Below are 9433 nucleotides of genomic sequence, written 5' to 3' on the forward strand. Positions count from 1 at the left end.
CAGCCCAGGAAGGGCTCCTGTTCCCGAGTATAGCCCAGGAAGGGCTCCTGTTCCCGAGTATAGCCCAGGAAGGGGTCCTGATCCCCAGTTCAGCCCAGGAAGGGCTCCTGATCCCCAGTTCCGACCAGGAAGGGCTCCAGCCCAAGAGCTCTCTCCAGTGCCCGCTCCTCAAAGATCCGCTCCCCCTGTCACCATCCCACATCCACTCCTTTGTCCTCCTCCTAAGTCCCCCTCCGTCCCTCCCTCTGTCTCCCTTCCGGGAGGGGGGCGATCTGTCACAACCCTGTGGACTGTTGATTGTGGTCTCTCCCTCTTTGTCCTTATTTGGTTGTTCCTGTTCTCGTTATTAGTTAATCACCTCATTGTGCTCACCTGTCTGCCCCTCGTTATCTGCCCTATATCTGTTCCTGTCTCTTGTATTCGAGTTTGTCGGTTATTGCGAATGTTACCCTGAATGTGGATGTCTACCCTGTCTGAATTCCCTGTTGTCAAGTCATTAAATATCCGTTTATTCGTCATCTTCGTCTTCCTGCCTGGTCTCTGGAACACCCTGCCCGTGACACAAGGTCTGCAAAGGCAGCACGACAAGGAACAGAAAAAGGCTACAAAAATGGAGGCGAGGAAGAGAAGAAGCAAAGACGGAACACAATCAAGAGGAGATCATCTCTGAAGGAAGAATAATGTTAGGATTAATCAGACAGCAAGAGCGAATAAATAAAAGATTACTGAAAATGGTAAAAGAGATGATTGTACATAGGGGTATATAAATACAACATCGTGCCCCACGTGGGGCGCCATGTTGTATTTATATACCCCCGAGAATTTCTAACCAGCTGGCTACGCTCTCAATCTGAAGGTAAAACCAAATCTTTTTGATTTGGAATAGGATTTTTGTATTGTTGAGATGTGTGTTGGAGTATTTAGTTATTCCGTGGGTATATAACTACAACATTATATAAATGAAATTTTCAAATAAAGCTTTGAAAAAGTTTCATAAAATGGTAAACCTCACATTTCAGCTTTTAAATAAAGAAAAGGGTTTAGTCAAAATGATAATTGATTAATAAATGATTATATATATTTTATGTGCTCCGTAGATAATTCTAGATACCTTATGAAAGGAGTGAATTTATTTCCTTATGAAATTAACTCTTCATGAAACCAATACTCAGGAACTCACACAAAACAGACGCCATGACATAAAACAATAAAACTTATCTGGAGAAGAAATCTTCAAAGAGAGCAAACAACACCTCTCTGCCTCTCCCTCTTTCCCCCCAAAAGGTTTCACTCAAAGTTCATTAAGAATATGCATATCCCACATATCATGTATCTTGTGAACCTGTTGTTTTTCCCCTTCATGTTTAGTGTCATTTTAAAGGTCTTAGTGTGATTGGTAAATTGGTTTCAATTTCAAAGTAGTCATTTATATTGTGAGAAAGATTTAAAACCTTTGTAGAATTATGTTCTGCTGAGGAGGGGGTGTGTCCCCCTTTAGGGGTCTGTGAGAATGTTTCCAGCCGGGTGTGACCCTGGATCACAGAAACTAACAAACAAAAGGTCTTTTATGTTTTTACAACTGATTTAAAGATTTCTTTGTCTTTGTTCTGGTAGTATTTAAGAGAAAGTTGCAAATCAGCCAGGGCGATTCTGTAGACAGAAAGCCGGTAGTATGAAGTGTGTCTACACACTTCAAACCATGAATTGACAGGGACAAGACAGCGGCAGAGTAGATGAGGAATGAAGTCTCTTGAACCAAAATTAAAATTGGAATAACATCATCCAAAATTGTATTCTGGTACTCAACAGAGGGCCGTAAATTGCAACCTAAATTCAGATATTAATAATTTCATGTCAATATTGTTTATTGGCTTTACAACGATAACTTTGCAACATTTGAAAAGCAAACATTTATGTGCAAAGAAGTTAAGAGAAATTATGATTGGATAAACTAAAAAGATAATTAAATTCTCACTAGAATATTTTGTATGTGAAAGTGAAGTTGGACAAGACAGTACAATGAAATAAAAAATTTGAGAATCTCAAAAGAAACTCTAATCTGGCAAAATTATGTCTCAATCCCAGAGAACCACTACTGCCATGCAGAAGTCTCAGTAATTGTGAATAAAAGAGACATTATAAATTCGAAAACTAAAACTGTAATGCACATAATGATAATTTTGATGCTACTGAGAGGCTTGTAACCAAGCCTGAGGGTTAAACACATTCAGAGGACATCCACAACTTCTCCTGAGGGAGAATTAGTCAAACAGTCAAATTAATCAAATTAAATTGATTGAAAATAGAACCACTGCTGCCATGCAGAAGTCCCAATGACTGTGAACAAAAGAGGAGACATTAGAAATTCGAAAACTAAAACTGTAATGCACATAATGATAATTTTGATGCTACTGAGAGGCTTGTAGTCAGGCCTGAGGGTTAAACCCATTCAGAGGACATCCACAACTTCTCCTGAGGGAGAATTGGTCAAACAGTCAAATTAATCACATTAAATGTATTGAAAATCACTCAATAGTAGTAAAATCTCTGATGTCACAATATTTGGCTCAACAACACTGTCCAAAATTCAGCCTTAACAAATACAGCTTATAGTTTGGTTTTATTTTAGGCTTTGCAAAACTTACTACACAGTCGTATGATTCTCAGTCTTTGTCTTTAAGCAGACAAACAAACATGAAGAGACCATAAATCTAAAACAACACGTGTACTTTGCATTTGCTCTGGGTTTGCCCAACCCCCAAACTTTCTGACACTCAACTAGATTCTCAGAAAAATGCACTTAGTGACATCTCAGCTCATAAACAAAAGAAAATTGTGTCCAATTCCACATTGTAGTCACAAAAATCTTAAGATTGAGCAATGATTCAACCTATGCTTTCAGTAAGTGCTTGCAGTTCACTGAATGTTCACAGCAGCAAAATCTACAACTGGCTTCCAGTTTGACCTGCTGCTGCGCACACAATGCACATGCGAGGACTGCTGTAGCGACCGGGCCAAATCAAGAGTGTATCTTCAGAAAGATCAGTGAGATGATAACCAGTCATTCTAAACAAGTTGCTCAGGAGGCCCTCCAGAGACCAGTAATACAAGTATTTTAATTTATACTATTTTTAATGTAATATAATTCATATTATAACAAACTTATAATATATTATATTGCAATGGCCAGGAATGGCCTTTAATCTCACGATGATTCAGCATTGATTTAGAAGAAGAAAGAAAGTTGTAGAAAAATAAGAAGAATGATCAGGATGTAGAAAGAGGGAATGCGTACGTATAAAGATGTTGGGAGCACTAGTAGTGTTGGAAGATTGGAAAGAGAAAAACAGAAGGTGGTGAGAAGCAAGAATTATTAAGAAAGGAAAATGAAAGGTAGAATGATCAAACTAATGAGAAAGAATTTCTTTATCTTCTATTTGTGCAAAAATCTTCAATGAGAAAAGTTAACATGTCCAGAATTTACCAACTAAAATGATCGATCTGATTGCAATATCTTGAATAGGCCAAATCCATCCAAGGCTATAAGATGAGTTAAATCTGATTTCATTGATCTGCAACCAGTAACAAGGGAAGGAATAAATTTTGTCTTTTCCATTGCAACAAAACCACACAGTGGCGCAAGTGTTAGCAAACAAAACCATCCCTCTCTGGGAGTGCCAACTCACATGGAATCTAATCAGAGAACTAATTTTTACTGGACATGTGATTAAAGTTGTGTGTAATGTTAAAATCAGGCAGAAATTTACAAATCTTTACAGACTGCAGATATTAAAATGGTAAAATTTATGAATAGAATGCCAATTGCTAAGCTAACAGTACAGCACCAAAACTGGCAAACTAATGTCCTGATCACAGATCTGACTAGTGTAAACAGTATCATTTAAAAGTTAAATTTCCCAGCAGATCTGGGTGTCATAATGTCTGCAACACAGCAGACTGTGTAAATTCAGCTATACCAGCAGCTTAAAGTGCAACATGCTTAGACTGTGCTGAAACACTATCTTAGATCTGACCATTAACACTCAGTTTATTTTGGCCTTTTGTTTACAAAACATAATCATGACAATGATATATGTCTTTGTAAACTAAACAAATTTGCTCCTGATGGTATACAATCACAAACAAAATTAAGATCCACCGGTCTTCAAGTAATTTGTGAAAAGGCTCAAGATTAAGCTGTTGTCTCTGTCTGTTTCCCTTTCAGGTTGACTGCTGCCATCTTTGAGGGACAAATTCCACAAGGACATCTGGTCCCACATACACCAACTTGCACACACAACAAGGAGATGGGTGTGAAGATTCTACAAAGGGTCATTCACATAGCACTACACAAGTAATTCCATGACCTCCCAGTGTAGCACTGGAACTAAATTATACAACACAGATTATGGTAGACTAAACATCACCCATCTCCTATACACAAACATACACACAAACATACAGAACACACTCTCATTATTGCAACTGCACAATATACTTACCTGGTATTGAACATAAGAACATCCAGGTCTAAATTACTCACATCATTCAAATCTATAACGCATTATTGACTTCATACATATAGGTCAAAGGAAATAATTTTTTATCATTTCATTGCAATTATGGAAAACATTTTTTGCAATTTTAAATCTTGTGCAAATGTTATGGTCTTATGAACTTACTGTATGTAAACACTGTAATGTGCATAAGACTTGCATGGCTACAGTCACACATCAGTTGATTCAAATTCTATTTACAAATTCTAAAATTTGAAATAGAAGATGAGAATTGAAAATGAGACCTATTCAACAACGCAACTGGTCTCTTAGGACAGAATATTTATCATGTCCAATCATTAGCATTGTTGCGAACTAGGGGGCCCACTAGTTTACAACATATGTCTAATGGCAATACAAATTTACCTAAATAAATAAGATCTGATAATTTCCAATCAAACCTACATTATCAAGTGTGACTGGCCTGCACATCAAATGCACAGAGGATGATCGGAAAAAGCTGAACTACAGATTTTAAATATCTCTTTCTGTTAATCTCATTCTCTGTTTGACCTAGTTAAAACCTTAGGTCTGCATTAATGCTTTGCAATTAAAACAATTAATATAGGCAATTTTATGATGGTAATTATGAAATTGTGTATTCCTATGTTTAATTATGTGACATATTTAAATGATGCATACCACTGGTAAATATACCGGTTAGACTGATTTTGCTACTTTTATTCATCCAGACCAAATACCTAGTGGTAGTAAACAATTTGTCTATCAAATGAGACCTGTTTACTGAATATCTGACTCTGAAAAATGGAGACCTTATTTACCATTCGCACTTTTGACATGATTGGTATTTTGTGTATTTTTGTTTATCTTATAACCCTCCTCTCATCCCACAACATCACCAAAGTCATCAGTGTTCAGTTATTGCATGGTCATTCAGAAGTTGTTTAAGATGTCTTGCACACAGTGGAGCATCGTCAGTGAAATGATTTCTTCACCTATGGAGATCTGAAAAACACTGCAAATCAGCGGGTCAGACAAACATCCTGGGGAGGACAACACTGGACACAGATGTTTTCCCAGAATAGAAGGACACTTTCAACTCATGCTTGATCAACTCAACGGACCTGATACATCAAGTAATCCTACAGACTGAGTACTACCACAGAGAGTACAGGTGGAAACACACCTGACCAAAAAGACTGCAGCGACACAGGACGCCTACGCTCAAGGGACTGGGCGTGTGTCACTGATGTGCATTCTGCAGTGCTTTCCTTAACCTGTCTTAATGTTGTTCTTTCAGGTGACCACTCTACTCCTGCATGCATCAGCTAGTGCTGCCCACTCTGCAAAGACTTTGGCAGTAATGAACATCATAAGGAAATCATTTAATTATGGCCCCTTGTAGACCGCTCAGAGTTTGCTCCAAGGGACCAGGGAAGGACTGAAAGGAGTGAAATTATTTCCTTATAAAATAAATTCTTTGTGAAGCCAAACACTCTCGCAATGCAAATGCCATGCCACAAAACACTGGGCTTTGATCTCCTCGTAAAGCCAAACACTCAGAAACAATGGGCTTTGATCAAGATAGGAAGATCTGGAAGAAAGACCATCTGCTCTTCAGTCCCTTCACCCATCCTTCCCCCCTGGGCACATGGTCCAGGTCACTAAAAGTTGACAGAGAAATGACAAGAACTCAAGTTGCTATGCTCACATAAAACATTTACTAAGGTATCATTTACTATGATCGTAAACTTTTCATGTCTGGTGTAATTTTAAAGGTCTTTGTGCGATTGGTAAATTGGTTTCAATTTCAAAGTAGTCATTCATATTGTGAGAAAGATTTAAAACTTTTGTAGAATTGTGTTGTGTTGAGGAGGGGGTGTGTCCCCCTTTAGGGGTCTGTGAGAATGTTTAAATATTGCCTAAATTTAATGATCACGTGAAATTGGAGTCAGATTGAAAACGGAGCTAGACAAAATTGAAACTAAGTCCTGATAAATTCAGAAGCGTAAGTAAAAGACCGAATACGCATTAAACCTTCGACCAGGCCACTGGATTCCGCTTTTTGGGCTGGCGGGGGGATCCTTAAATCAGCCAAAGCCAAATTAAACATACCAATGTACTTTGGACTGTGCAGACTTTGTTTAAGAGCAATAATGAGAAGGACTACAGAATTGCCAATTATTGTAATAAAATTTGTGATAAATAAGAAATGATAAAACAGTTAGTTCCAGTCCTCGATTTTGATTGGTCAACAGCTGTGTTTTACTTACAATAATGCACGGCTATAACTGCTTCACCCAACGGTTCTGTGTATCAATGCGCAAAACCCTTATCAACATAATCAATAATATAGTGTCAAAACTGTTCCATGTATTAATGTACAGTGGGGAAAATATTTATTTGATCCCTGCTGATTTTGTAAGTTTGCCCACTAACAAAGAAATGAAGGGTCTGTAATTTTTATGGTAGGTTTATTTTAATGGATAGAGACAGAATACCAAACCAAAAAATCCAGAAAAAAAACACATTATATAAAGGTGAGAGATTGATTTGCATTTCAGTGAGTGAAATAAGTATTTGATCCCCTACCAACCAGCAAGAATTCTGGCTCCCACAGACTGGTTATGTGCCCATGTGGAACACAGATTAATCCTGTCACTTTAAGAAGTCACTCCTAATGTCACCTCGTTAGTTGTATAAAAGACACCTGTCCACACAAACTGTATCTTCCATTCCAACCTCTCCCACCACCATGGGCAAGACCAAAGAGCTGTCAAAGGATGTCAGAGATAGGATTGTAGATCTGCACAAGGCTGGAATGGCTACAAGACCATCAGCAAGAAGCTTGGTAAGAAGGAGACAACTGTTGGTGCGATTATTCAGAAATGGAAGAAATACCAAATAACCATCAATCGGCCTCTGTCTGGTGCTCCATGCAAGATCTCGCCTTATGAGGAAAGGATGGTCATGATAAAGGTGAGGGATCAGCCCCGAACTACACAGGAGGAGCTTGTTAATGATCTTAAGGCAGTTGGGACAACAGTCGCCAAGCAAACCATTGGTAACAAACTACGTTGCAATGAGTTGAAATCATGCAGTGCCCGCAAGGTCCCCCAGCTCAAGAAGGCACATGTACAGGCCCGTCTGAACATCTAAATGATTCAGAGAAGGCTTGGGAGAAAGTGCTGTTGGCAACCAGACCTGGTCCAGTCATGTACCGTAATGCATTGCTGAATATGGGCCAAGTGAAAGTGGGTTGTGTGGCCCATCACTGGGCCGAACCAATTTTGCTAATTTTGCTTTCATCTTTTAAGGGGTCATGAACTGCCTTTGTGATTTATTTTGTACAGGTCCACTTATAATGTTATCAAGATTTTTACATCAAAAAACATAATAATTTAGAAGTAATAGGCTATTTTCTGTCCTGTTTTGACCCCCTCATTGGAATGCTCTGTTTGAATAAGCGCCTTTCCTTATGTTGGGATCAGAAGGAAGGCGAAGCAAAGACTTGGCACTGAACAGCGTTTTGTTGTCTTCGGAGCAGCTTTATCGTTTGGTTTCTGCGTTTGCCTCTCTCGTTATTTACACTACATGCGTGAACAGGCAGTGCTGTATAATCTGTGGGCGGGGCTAAACGAGCAGTGCTGTAGAATCGGTGGGCGGGGCTAAACAAGCAGTGCTGTATAATTGGTGGGCGGGGCTAAATGAGCAGTGCTGTAGAATCTGTGGGCGGGGCTAAACGAGCAGTGCTGTAGAATCGGTGGGCGGGGCTAAACTGTACCGTAATGCATTGCTGAATATGGGCCAAGTGAAAGTGGGTTGTGTGGCCCATCACTGGGCCGAACCAATTTTGCTAATTTTGCTTTCATCTTTTAAGGGGTCATGAACTGCCTTTGTGATTTATTTTGTACAGGTCCACTTATAATGTTATCAAGATTTTTACATCAAAAAACATAATAATTTAGAAGTAATAGGCTATTTTCTGTACTGTTCTGTTTTTAGGTTAAAAATGTAAAAATACCGCGGTAAAATTAAGTGAACAAAGAACCAAGTTCTTACTGACGTGGTTTGGCACTTCATTAAAAATAAAGTTCTATCATGACAACTCTCAGAAGATTTTGTAGGGAAAAAACTGACGACGTGCTGTTGAATTCTTAGAAAGTAATGCACACGTGAGGTGGTTAAACTTTCCGCTTGTACTACGGTTACCACACCTCAAGACATCGATCAGATGATATATTTCAAGGTGTTTGTTCAGTTTTTGTACTTAAAACGCTATTGTGAGTAGGATTAATTTCTTCCGCATCTCATCCAACGCCTCTGTTGCTGGTTCCAAAATGTCATTTTAGACGTAGTAACGGAGGCTTGAGCTGTTGATAGCAGACTAATGCAGCTAATAACTAAATTATTAGAGAGAGAGAGAGAGAGAGAGAGAGAGAAAGATTAAGCGTGTGACTTGACTCTGTGTCTGTGCGTCTCTCAAAGGTATTCGGCAGCAATGTCTCTACTAATAGTGAGACTTTACGTTCATTTTCTTCACGAACAGCACCGTTGTTACCTCGCTTGTGAGAAGTCATGTAGTTTTTAAGTTGATCATGTTACTGATAAAATCGTAAGTAGCGCTAACAACATGAGCACGTATGTTAGTGTGTGTGCAAACTTGTACAGTATGTGCGTCTGTGAGGGAGAGAGAGAACGGGAGAGATAGAGTATATGATTTCCGTACATAATAAAATGTAATTTTGTGACAAAAACATGGAAATGATCTGTCGTTTTTATACTATTTGTTACTATATTTATTTGTTTGGCCAGTGTCATTGTGGGATTTGGTTCTTATATGCTGTTGTTCTTATGGGCCGTTTCTAGCCAATTTGACGCCCTAGGCGAAATCCCTATTGCCCCCCCAATTTTAT

The 9433-nt window shown here is 38.7% G+C and overlaps 1 pseudogene; it reads right to left on the reverse strand.

The window, feature by feature from the left end:
* Positions 1-6702, reverse strand: part of LOC107672092 (olfactory receptor 51A7-like) — an 8012-nt pseudogene extending 1310 nt beyond the window's left edge.
* Between the last annotated feature and the right edge of the window lie 2731 nt (positions 6703-9433).

Source organism: Sinocyclocheilus anshuiensis, unplaced genomic scaffold (genome assembly GCF_001515605.1).
Source record: "Sinocyclocheilus anshuiensis isolate Anshui unplaced genomic scaffold, SAMN03320099.WGS_v1.1 scaffold336, whole genome shotgun sequence".
Classification (NCBI taxonomy): Eukaryota; Metazoa; Chordata; class Actinopteri; order Cypriniformes; family Cyprinidae; genus Sinocyclocheilus; species Sinocyclocheilus anshuiensis.